At 31.4% G+C, this 13,139-nt stretch overlaps 1 protein-coding gene across 50 annotated transcripts in view; it reads left to right on the top strand.

Moving 5' to 3' along the window:
* LOC118199817 (uncharacterized) overlaps positions 1 to 13,139 on the top strand; it is a 458,327-nt gene that overhangs the window by 421,447 nt on the left and 23,741 nt on the right. The gene's annotated exons all lie outside the window — the stretch shown is intronic.

Raw genomic sequence — 13,139 nt, forward strand, 5'->3', positions numbered from 1 at the left:
AACTGGGTTCCATCGTACAACTTGTGGAACTGTTGGACCAAATCCCAAAAGCGGATGCGGAGCTTTTTTTCTTCTGTCCATAGCTCTGCCACTATTACTCATTTTCTACTATGAAGAGTGAAAATTACCCATGATTATGACATTGGAAAACTAACAAAATTGCACTCCTGTTTTATTATTAGTTTTGGCGCCACAACACCATGTTGTTTTCCTTTTATCTCTTCAACTACCCTTTTTTTATTTGTTTTTTCGGAATCCATATTAAACAATGCAGCATCTTCCCGTACTTTGCTGGGAGAGGATGTGCCGTGTGCGTTGAATTGCTCCTATTATGTGCATCGTTGGATTCTGAGCCCTCTTAACTTCGTTACTGCTATTGTCCGTTTATTTATTTATTTCCTTATCTCTAGTTTGTTTTTGCTGAATGTATTTTAGTCACAATATGAATGAGTCACTTTCGCAGAGTATTTGAACCTCCTTTTTTGTGTGGATACGTCTCTCTGGGGATGTGACTGCACTCTTCAAGGGCAATCCGAGATTTTAGATTTAAATGACTGCTTTGTTTCGCTAACTCTACATTTATGATTTTAAATAAAACTCTTTTATGATTTATTTACATAATAATATAATAAAAATGTTTTATCTTTAGAAATGTTTAATACATAGTAAAAACATTTCTCTTTCCAAGAATGATAAAAGTCACGCTTAGCTTTGCATTACGTGAATAATATTTAGGAAACCATGAGTTAATCTCTCTTTCAGACAAATTTACCTATTATACTATTATTTTTATTACGCAATAAAATCAATTGGGCCCGAGTGTTTTAAATATACAGCAGTCACTTTCTGACAAACATAACACTATTCTGTGTAACTTCTCTGTGTATATACGCGGCTTACTTTCGGCTTAGGGTAGACATTTTTAACCGTTTTCAGTTGACCACACACGTGACCAAGACCGATGATCTTCATACATTGCTTCTCAAGATCATTGTTTCCATTGTATGTATGTAACTTCACTACTGCATTCTGCTAAAACTATTGTGCACAACTTCTTTGTTCACACAGATGGTCTCTATTGACTTATTGCACAGATTTTCACCCCCAAGCCGGTACAGCGGTTTGTAACATAAACGTCACCAGGAACGACCGCTGACCCTAACTTTTTTAGGAATAGTCTGACATTTGTAAGTGTAAAGTCACCTTGGCATGTGCTATCTGCTATAACAGCCAAGTCCTGTCTCGGGTAGAGCCAGCGGTCCAGATGGCAGTTTTTGAAATTTAGTGTAATAAAAACAAAAAATACATTGGAAAACAAGGCAAATTTAAAATATATAGTTACATATACAGTTAAGCTACGTAGGCAGCTGAGTTACATAATTCCTTTGTTATCATAATTGCATATTGGCACACAGTTATTGATTTTATGTTGGCAGTGTAGGTAATGTTACTAGAGCTTGCTAACGCAGTAGTAAGAATATTTCAAGATGCACGTATGCGCCTATGTTACCTGTACATCAAATAATTAGAGCTCAGTTGTAGTAACGTACTCTTTTCGATATTGCTTTAACAAAATGCGCTGATTATAAATAAAACTGGATTACATTCACGAACAATAAAACAATTAAAAGCCTCAATTATACACAATTTATGCATATTGCTACAATCCTGAATGTGCTGACTGCCATTTAAACTGGGTTATCTTTGTTAACAATATATCATAAAGACGCTTGATTAAATACAGGTTATATTATTAATTTTTCAGTACACTGCTGAAACGAAGCCAATAAATTGAACAATTTAAGTAAAAGTGTGCCGTACAATGCACCCATTGACGTAATTATGATACTATTTATAATTCATAAAGTTACACAAGAGGACCTGACACACTCAATCCGGGACAACAGCATACACAATAGCGTGGGCTGGAAAATCACTTTATGTCATTTTTCTAGCGCTATAGTCCAGGAAAGCTGCTTGTTGCCTAGCTGTGTGAAATGGTAAAACGTTTGTATAAAAAATATTTCTTAGTGAGAGTGCAAGATTACGCCTGTCGTTGGCAAGAGCCTTGAGCACCATACGTGTGACAGTACGATTTTGCTTAGTTTCGCCCCCAGTTTTGAAGGAGAGCATTCTGGGGGGACGGATTCGAGGGTCTCCCGCCCTTCTTCTTCTCCTCCCAACGTCTCGAGAGGACTTTCGGCTAGCCGCGTATTTGGAGTGCGCTCCATGCTGCATAGACACTGTATGTTTACAAACATTAAGCCTTCTACGGGATTGGAACCCGGTCCCTTCAGTACTGCAGCCAGCGTTGCTAACCACTATCCCGATTGGGCGGCACGGAAGATATAATTTTATAAAAAGAAAATTTAGAAGAATAAAAAGTTTTTTTGGGGGGGGAGCAACCCAAATACTCTAACAGTTATTCATGCATATAGTAAGGCCTGTTTCATTACTCCTAATGCTATACAATTCATTGTTTTATAGCAGTTTGCGTATGATATTATGCTACTGAATTTTCTTGTACTGATTAAACTTGACACTAGTAGATGGTTGCATGCAAAATAAATAAATAAAAATAAGCGTAATTAAATATAAAACATGTTGTGCAATTAAACAGAAACTTATGTAGTTCATATTTCTAGTTTATATTTTATGTGAAACCGGTATTAATTACAAATTTTAAACAACACTAAGTAAATACAATATTATACTGTGCAAAGAAGCGATATTTGAAATCTAACAATCACCTGATAAAAATCTGTTTCTGCCAGTCGATACTCTAATGCAATATTGAAATGAGTCTACTATATATATATTTCTCTTTACAAAATTATACAACATTAGATTGTTACAGAACTATATAATAAATAATGCGCTTAACTTATAGTTTCAATCATGTTACTTGGGTCCAGGATTCACCTAAGAACTCTGCATGGTTAGTGACGCTGTTTGCCGTTTCGATTAGCCCGTTTTCGAATCCCGTATGAGGCATAGATATTTGTAAGCGTATAGTTTCTGTGTGGCAAGGAGGCCCTCAAAATGCAAAGCGAGCTGAAACTCCTCTTGAGAGGCTGGTATTAGGGAAAGAGGAGGGGGGACCTTCGAACCATCCCTGGGGTGTTCTGTTTTGAAAACTGGGGTGAACTACAAAATTAGTGCCGCGGAACTAAACCTGCACGACTAATAGGAAATTCTGGTGTCCTGCCATCTATACACTTCTACCGATACTTGTACATGCAAAGATTTTCAACCGTTTTCTGTTGACAACACAAATGTGTATATGTGCATCTTGCCACATTGCAACTTAAATTTATAATTATTATTATTTTATTAACACTTGTCTTGTTTATCTTGCCTATTCTGTGATAAGCGCATTTCTCAGAATTTGTGAAGACGTGATCTTACGAGAGAACGAACCACATGCAGATTATCTTTAAGATACATGAGTTTGATTGTCTGTTTATATATCACTGTTTTTATTGTAGAAAATATTAATTCGTATTTATATGAAACAAAACAGGGAGAGAATTACAGGAGAGAAAACAGGGAGATATATTACATATATTACATTTAAAAAAATTTCATAGTGCATCTCTTGAAGCTTCTGATACATCAGTGTGTCAGAACAAACCAATTCGCAATCTCTGGTATAGTGAAAAAGGCCATTGAAAGTTTAGCTTATAGACCGTTTCCTAGGCTATCATCCAAGAAGGCGGGTGTCTTCCTAAAACAGGCAGTATTACAGGGTATTATTCCTCTCTCACATTCGAAATTAATAATAATAATCATAAAAATACCTTAGCATTTATATATCGAAAGCATACATCTATAAAGTTTTAGGCCTGAATTCGTAAAGAAAACAACTTCAGCACTATTTAGTCATTAACATATTTTTTAGCACTTTTTTAAGAGCTTATAAATTCTTTCCAAAAACCAAAACCAGAATTTTCTCCCTTTATCAAGAAATTCCCTTTATATTTGTACAATAAAGTATAGGAGCCAATCTTTATGCAATTGCTATCTAGTGAACCCTACTTTCAACCAATAATATAGCACCATGCTAAATTATTCTATTAAAAGTTACCTAAATTGCATATAAACAGTGAAATGGTTGGTTGGTTTATTTAATTATGACAAAGCACTCGAGGCCTACCTGCCTATGAAAGTGGAATATATCTACTTATGAAAGCAAATTGAATCAATATCTTCGAATTTGATACAATAGAAAAGATCGTTTAATTTTTATTTCCATTTTAATTTGATCTGTCTCTCACCTTCTACAAAAATCGCTGGATATAAAATTCTCTAATTGTTGTACGCTTATTTGTCTTATGATTTTTTGAAAAACAATTTTGAATCTATAAAGAATGTAAAAGCTTATGACGTTTTTAAATTTATAAGTTTTTTTAAGAGGAAGGCTTTCTTGCAAAACTATTTTGGGGGGGGGGGTTACAAATATGTGCCACATATCACGTGGTAGAGAAAAGAGATTTTTTGTTCCTTTTAATATGTTACATGAAGGTAACTGGTTTCAATAGGTTAATTGAAGTTAACTGATTTCTTAGCTCTGGATTGGTCGATTTGCTCAAGATGACCATATATTAGGGCTCCCAAACTTGACTTCCAGTGAATTTTTCTTCTCAGAATTCATCAAAGATTCTATGTACGATGCGCAAAAAAGGGGGGGGGACAGTTCTATATCTTTCGATCTCTTGAACCGATTGAGAAAATTAAAATTGCGCTTTTCATGTCTCGAAAACGCGACTTAGGATATATATCAGATTTATATATAACATCGTTCTAACATAGATATTTTTACACAAAATGACTTTTTTCTGAAATAACATAGCGATTTTTTTCCATATTTTGATTCTACGACTCAAATTATGCCTAGATATTAAATTTTGTAAAATGTGGTGCGAAATTGACGGAGAAATTCAAAAATTTATCTTGGCGAATTTCTTTTAGTTTCCGCCAAGAATAATTCACTTGGCGAACTTCTTAACATGTGGCAACCAATTTTCCTTTCCCTTGCATTATGCCGGAGCGGAAAAAAAAGGGCACCTCGTTCCTACCTTTTTACATTGTGCATGAGCGGAGAAAAGTCACTTCGTTTCTACTTCCATTTGATTTTTTATCGCTTTCAACAAATATGCCAAGTTTCAAAATGGGCCGATATGTAAATTCACGTATAGCTTTGTAAATTTTGAATAAAAAACTATTATTTTTTGCAGATATGCTTAGAAATACGTCTACTTTAAGATGATGGTAAAATTTTCATAGATTATAATTCAAAATTTTTTTTGAAAAATTTATAAAAATTATTTAAAAATACAAATTTTTAAAATAAATCATAAAAAATGGGTGAATTTTATTTGAAATGAACCTGAATTTCGAAATGTGAAAGGAAGAATAAAATAAGTTTAATAAAGAAAGAGAGATTATTAAATATATATCAAACTCAGTTAACCTTGAGGAGCTAAAATTTTCAGAGCTAATTTTTTAAAAACTATTCGTGCGATTTTTGCAAAACTTGGTAGTTTGGCGTAATTTGAGTCGTAGAATCGAAATATGGAAAACAGTATGTTATTTCAGAAGTCCGATTTTGTGTCAAAATACCTATATTATAACGATACTATATATAAATCTAATACATATCCTAAGTCGAGCTTTTGAGAGATGAAAAACGCAAGTTGAATTTCGTCAATCGGCCTGAAGAACGGGAGATATGGAACTGCCCCACCTTTTTTTTTTGCGCAGTGAACATTGTGAAAATAAAATTTAAAAAAAAGTCATTTCTATACCTGCCGTTTTACTGGGCCTATTGCCAGAATTCAGTTTGCGTTTTTCATGCCTCGAAACCGTAACTTAAGATATGTATTAGATGAACATATAACATTGTTCTAATATAGGTATTTTGATGTTGTAATTTCAATGAACCTGGTTCACCAATATCAGCTCGGGGGTGTCCTGAATGATTCCTAATTTTCTGGCGAGCAGTTAGATTTGATGTTCATTGTTTATCTCTTAAAATAATTTTTCCTATTTTTTATTTACTTTCATTTTTAAAAAAATCTAGAAATAGAGTAAAAAAAATTGAAATTGAAGCATATTTTGTCAAACTGTATAGACTAAAGGAAGGCTCAAAATTCAACTCTCTCAATTATGTATTTCTTTGATACAATTTCGTACTTGTATCTTCTTAATAAATATAGGTCCATTTGTAAAAAATGTACAATTAAATTTGTTTTCATTGAAACCAAATTTTACTCAGAAATTTGTAATATTAAGTAAAAATTTTTATATTTTATTATTATTATTGTGTAAAGCATTTTGAGAGATTCGTGATCCGGAAGATTGAAGAACCTACAGCTACAGATTCGAGGAAATTTAGGGTTTTACCCATTTTTAGCTTATGTATGTCTTTCAGTATTGAGCTGGTTACAGATTTACTATACTGTTCCATTTGTGTTGCAATATAAGTGTTCACATGTTTATTCATGACAAATAACAAACACCCCAAAAATTTTATATTTATCCTCCTATCATATAGCATATGAAGATATAGAGTACTGGGAGAAAGCTATGCAGTCACACAATGTAGCAACCAAAAAAAAAAAAAAAAAAATTCTGTCTCCTCTTAAACAAAACAACAACAAAAAAAAAATTAAACAGTTCTAAACGAAAATATTAAAACTTTCAGAGCAAAAAATGAAATTATCAATACTTAAGTATACAAAAAATGTATACTAAGAAACAAAAATTAAGTTTACATAAATAGTACCCAAAAAGTAGGGAAAATGGTAAGACAGAAAAATAACTTCAGTGAAGCGAACTGAGATTGACAATTAAAAAAAGAATGGTTTAAAAGCTAAGGATAAAGAAACGCTTGATTTAAAACTATTTAAACTATAATCGGCTGACGTCGAGATTGGAAGTCCAACTTCAGTTTCGTTTGGAAGTTTTCTAAGGAATTTTTTCTTCTTACTTATTGCTTCTCTTTTTAGTGTCAAAATAATGAGTCTACTTAGAGTAGATATACCTTCCATTTTCAAAGTCATGCATGGCGATTTATAAGAATTGCAATAATTTTATTAGAAAGAATTTCTTTCGATATTTTTCTTGCATTAAATAAAATTCTATAAATTAATAAATGGATTACATTATTAAACAATGTATAACAACAGTGAGAAATTTAAGTAAATATATTTAATTAAGACACAATGACGTGTCGAACAAATACTAATTCAGAAGTCAAACAACAAAAATTAGCGTTATATTTTCAAATTTTCAAAGGACTAGTTTCGATGGTACCGTTCATTTGCGCTTTTGCAGCTGACGATGGTGGTTCGGTAAAACCACCGAAACTAGTCATGTGAAAATTTGAAAATATGACGCTGATTTTTGTTGTTTGACTTCTGAATTAAATACATTTAGCTAATGATTAAATTGTTATCCCTGCAGGCTAAACAAAAAGCCCAGGCCTAGTACTCCAAAATTATTTTGTAACTTCCTTTTTATCTCATGAAGCCACAGAAATGGAGCGTTGGGGCCCTGATTATTACAGGAACAAGTTTCTTCCGAACATACCTTCTCCCCCCCCCAATTATTGAAAAGGTATTCATTTTTTCCCCTGAATTACTCTACTTACATGAAGATATAGGAGGAATTATTTGTGTATAAGTAATTTAATCTACCTTTATGTCCAACTTTTTTTATTTATTTATTTTTTTTTAATTATTTTTTTAACCTTATTAAGAAACCACCGATTTCTTGCAGGATGTGGAAAAACTTAACAACTGGAATTAGCTTCTAGAGAATTGGTTTCAAACTGAAATTGTATACGGGCCAAAAGCACGATCTGAAAGTAGCTGTTGGGCCAAAAGTTTTCTTTTCCCAAAATGTAGACGGGTTTTTTTCTTTCCCTTTTGATAGTTATACTCCGTAATTCAAATGTTTTGACAGCTAAATATAAATTTTCAGACTGACAGTTATTTCGAATAATTGTCACATGTTGAGTAAATTTTTAAATAACTTACTTTTAATTTAAACTAAATGTAAATAAAATGCGAAAATTTCCAAGCTGGACAAAACTTGAGAATAAATAATAACAACATAAATATTAATTAAATAACTAAAGAAAAATTCTGAAAGCTTCAGATTTTACATTATGTCCAAAGCGGCGTTTTATAGCGTTTTCTGTGTTACCTTTATTTATTAAATACCATATTCTTTGCACTTAAACCATAAAATTCAATTCAACATCTTTAGAATTTCTGATACATAGTCTCGCGCCCTGGAGATAATTTTTTTTTCCTGTACAGTGCTGCCATTGCTCGCTTTGGAATCGTTGAGTTTCTTAATCAAGAACTCATAAATGCTTTAATGAAATAGGTAATAAAACAAATTCCAAATTCCAAGTTTGAGCTTCCAGATGTCCATATTCGCGTGGAGACTTACGTTATTCAAAATTAGATGGCTTTAAGTACCGTTGTTTTACCACAATGCAAGAAATATGCATACATTTATGCATATTCTTCATCATTTAATTTCTTCAAATATAATACAGGGCGATAATATTTGGTGACAACAATTTGAAAAGTGAAACGCCGTTATTAGTGAAACGCTCCAAAATGCCTTTTGGGCTAGTAACCCATATTATATATATATATATATATATATATATATATATATATATATATATATATAAGAATAATGTCCGTGTGTTTGTTCGCAATTAACTAAGTCACTACTATAGCTATCGTCACTAAACTTTCTACAATTCTTTTCTGGTTCCTGGTTGTCGACGTCCACTTCCCCCCCCCAAAAAAAGCTAAAATCAGAGACATTAATTAAAAACTCTGAAAACTCTAATTTTCGCCCTCGTTTTTCTAATTGGCAACAGTCTCGCACGCTGGGGATAAACATCTGCTTTATTTTCGAGAAGTGTTGCTGCTGCTCGCTTTCGTTTTGGTGGCAACAATTTGAAAAGTGAAACAACGCAAAATGCCAAAACGAAATTAATAGCCCTTCTAAGCTTTTCTAAGCCCTTTGGGCTAATAATAACTATTTCCTTTCTTTTCTTTATTAATTTTTTTCTTTCATGCACACAGAAAAATACTTATATTTGTAAATAATAATTAACTTCTTTATTTCTTACTTCAGCCTTTAGTTACATCTTATAGCATTTCCAATTTGATAAAGTTTCTAACCTCGAAGAAAAATTATTAGAAACTATCTACAACACGAAATATGCTCATTGATCAATCCAGTTCTTTTTTTAGATTTTATTAAATTCTAACTGCGGAAAAAAAAGGTCATCTATAAATGTACTCTCAAACAAAGCATACTCTGATTGCAAAAATTTGTATCTGAGGGTATTCATGTTGTGAAAATACGAAAAAAGTTAATCAAATTTGTATCATCAAATCTTTGAACGAGATTTATATCGCACTGTAAATTAATTAGCACCATTTTTAAACTTTTTGGAGTGTTACACACATTTGTCTCTAATCGTTATGAAAAAATTATAAAATTTGTCTCCAAATCATTAAACTTTTAAACCTTTCTTCAAATTCTTATAATAACAATGTTAATTAATTTATGGGAACTGTATTCATTTGCTGCATAAATTTGCTTTAGGGGACCGCATGCGAGCCGCCAGTTTTAGACCAGTGCTCTAGAGAACACTTATGAACATTTCGCATATTTTTACGAAATGGTGTCACATAACCGAAGTTATCATAGTCTGAAAATTTGCCCTACTTGATTTATTTCATAAACTGCAATCGTGATTCTGTCACAAGTTGCTGAAGAGATATTTAACCGTGCTATGTTTTTGAAATATACGCATAATGAGACTGGCTTCAAAAATGGTAGTTTCTATTCACTAAGGCTTATCAGTTTGCATAAACTCAGTGTTGGTGTTTGATTTGTAGTTTATTTTGTAGTCTATATATATAATTTATAGTTTACTGCTGTTCTTTATTGAAAGTTCCTTACTTATTTTACTTTATTTTTATTTCCCCCCTTTTATTTTCAACACTATTTTCCCTTCCCCAGTTTCGTATAATTTTCGCATATTTTAACTTTCATTCTACCTTTATTTATATATGTATAATAAATGATCGACAAACATATGGTAGATACAAATATTAAATCTTCAAAAACTAAAAATATAAAATTTAACGTTCAAAAATTCTTTATATTGGAAGTTCCTTACTTGATATTCTAATTTCTCTATAGGTTTTTATTAATAGGTTAACATAGGTTTAACTGTAGCTGTATTAGATTTTATCTATACAGCTATAATATTGAATAATAAAATATGTATCAATATCCATGCTTATTACTTTAATAATTTTAATACTAACAGAATTTTAAGAAGGTTTTAGATCTGACAATTACTAAGGACTAGATTGTTCGGCGACTGTTCATTAGGAATTCTTTATCCAATGAAAATCATTATTGCAATCAGATTGCATACGTTTAATGTTATTTGATGCGATGAAGACAGTGGAGCAAAGCTGGTGATATTTTTCTAACGAAGAGGCAATATTAGACTTTCATATCGCCTTTATTTTCAGCATAATTTGTAGAATAAGCAAAATAAAGCAATGCAACCTTTGAGAATGACAAAGCTACGATGTAATAATTTTGAGCATGCGTTTTATATCCTTAATTTATGAAAGTTAGCTTTAGCGGGGCAAGATTATGTTACCGAAAAAATTTCAAAAAATGCAGAAGTTGCTTTATTTTTCAATAGAGGGAGATACTACTGCTTTATTATTATTAGATACTAGAAGGTTTGGTGTGAGTACTATCGGTCTAGTATAATAAATTTCATTACCTTAAAATAACCTTAAAATTAATGTTTAATTAATTAAGTATTAATTAAATTAATACCTTAAAATTTTAAGGTTTCATAACCTTAAAATGTTACGTAGTGTGGACGTCTATTGCATTATATAAGTTACCATTTGGAATGATGTACTTAAAAAAATCTGATGTGTACACCACATGACTTCCTTGTACGGAATATTAAATTATACGCATTTTTCTTGCATTTCATTTTAACTTATTGGATTGAATTAAATCTACTTCGTCGTTAGCGCATAAACCACAATAGAATAAATGCAATCTTTAAAACTCACTATATTTGTTTACTATAGCGACACTCTGGCGCTAGGTTCACTTAACAGCGTTACATTTCATTCAATTTATAACTTACAATGCCCAAAATTTATATCATCTAAAGAATTACCTAAGCGTTGCGACATGTTCTATTCAAATACTATAATAAACCTAGAACGACGTATAAAAGAAATTAAGCAAACAAAAGAGAAACAGTTTTTCACAGACGATTGAGTATTTCTCCTTCAATTAATTCAGTTCTCACTTCGCGACAAGGCAAAAATACATAAAAACTCAAAATATCTGCATTAAAAATTTCATTTCCAGTTTCCAAAAACTTATTATTTCCAGTTCTTTTAAGTGATTTTTTTATTAAAAATAAAGTACTTATTTTACATATAATTTAAACGAATGATATCGATATGTTTACACATATGCATCACAGTGAAATCTGAAATTCATAGAACTGTCATTCATTGATAAATCGTACAATTTACTTTGCATTATATAATTTCTCTACAAAAAGAGCAACTAAGATTTGAATACATTTAAAAAAAAATCTGATGTGATCACAACAGGACTTTCTTGTACGGAATATTAAATTATACGCAATTTTCCTGCATTTGATTTAAACTTATTCTCTCGAATTTCATTAGATATATATTTCTCATTCAATTAATTCAATTCTCACTTCATTGCAAGGCAAATATACATAAAAGCTCAAAATATCTTCTTTAAAGATTGAGAGATATAGAAAAACATAAAATACCAAATACAGTTAAAACAATTAAAAATTTAATTTTACATTTAAAATTACAGTTTCTACTTGGAAAACAAGCAATTCGGCAAGAAGGCAGATTTTTCGGCGTGCAAAGCTAAAAGTTTTCTTTTGGTCCCACTCAGCAAAAGTACTCTGAAGGTGCAGAAAGACTTAATTCACTATTTTGCTAAGTTTCAATGGTAAATAATTATGGTTGCTATGGTAAAAAATGTGGCATAGCCGCACTTAAACAACTTTTAAACCGTTCATAACTCTATAACTATTGCATGCAGGTTAACTAAAAGAACAAAAACCTTAACCAGAAGATAAGAATAAAGTAATTCAATCCTTTTTACAGCAAAAAATGCACAATTTACCAACATATAAGAATATAAAAAAAATGAGCTCACTGATCCGAGTATCAGAATGAGTATATATTTATTTATTTATATACTTTTGGTGCTGCCGATTGCAACCAAAATAGGAGGTGCGCAACTACATGTTATAGTAGTCCTATATGCAAAAATTTCAACGTTCTGAGAATACTCGTTTTTGAGTTATGCGAAATACATACGTGCATACAGACCCCACGAAAAAAATCTCATCTGAATCCATTTTAAATCAGTTTTATAATTCGTTTGCGGAAAAAGAGTCCTTTGGTCTGTCTTTACGTACATATGTCACTCAAAAATATCCTTAAATTGCATTCGGTTGCGGTCAAAATGGATATTTTCTTTGAAATATGATATCCGGAATTTTTCATGATTACAATACTTCCTTTACTTCGTCCGGCGCCGGGATGTGAGGGCGCCACAAATACTTTAATACTCACGAGGTTGTAACAAGTACCTGAATACCGTCACCAATTTTTAATACTATTTTGTAATTAAAAGTGTATTTTATTTTCTTTAAGTAATAAAAATAAAAAATAACCTTAAAATGGAAATTTTGAAATATATTGCTTTATAAATAAACTTAAAAATAGCATCATTATCTAAAAAAGTGTTTTGAAAAATGACGCTTCCTATTTTGTTCTTCCTTATACAAAGTAAAAGAAATATTGGAATTGCTGAAAAATTTCAAGTATCCTATTTCAGCTTAAGTATCCATTTTTTGAATTTCGAAACCATTTTGACTGTTTTTTCTCATGAAGTCCGTGCATAAGGACAGAATAAAGGACTCTTTTTTACAAAACGGACTGTAAAAAAAGTTTTTCGTGACTCTTTGTACAATCGTATGTACG

Source organism: Stegodyphus dumicola, chromosome 8, assembly GCF_044657685.1.
Source record: "Stegodyphus dumicola isolate Sdum_Otavi_A_Nest chromosome 8, ASM4465768v1".
Taxonomy (NCBI): Eukaryota; Metazoa; Arthropoda; class Arachnida; order Araneae; family Eresidae; genus Stegodyphus; species Stegodyphus dumicola.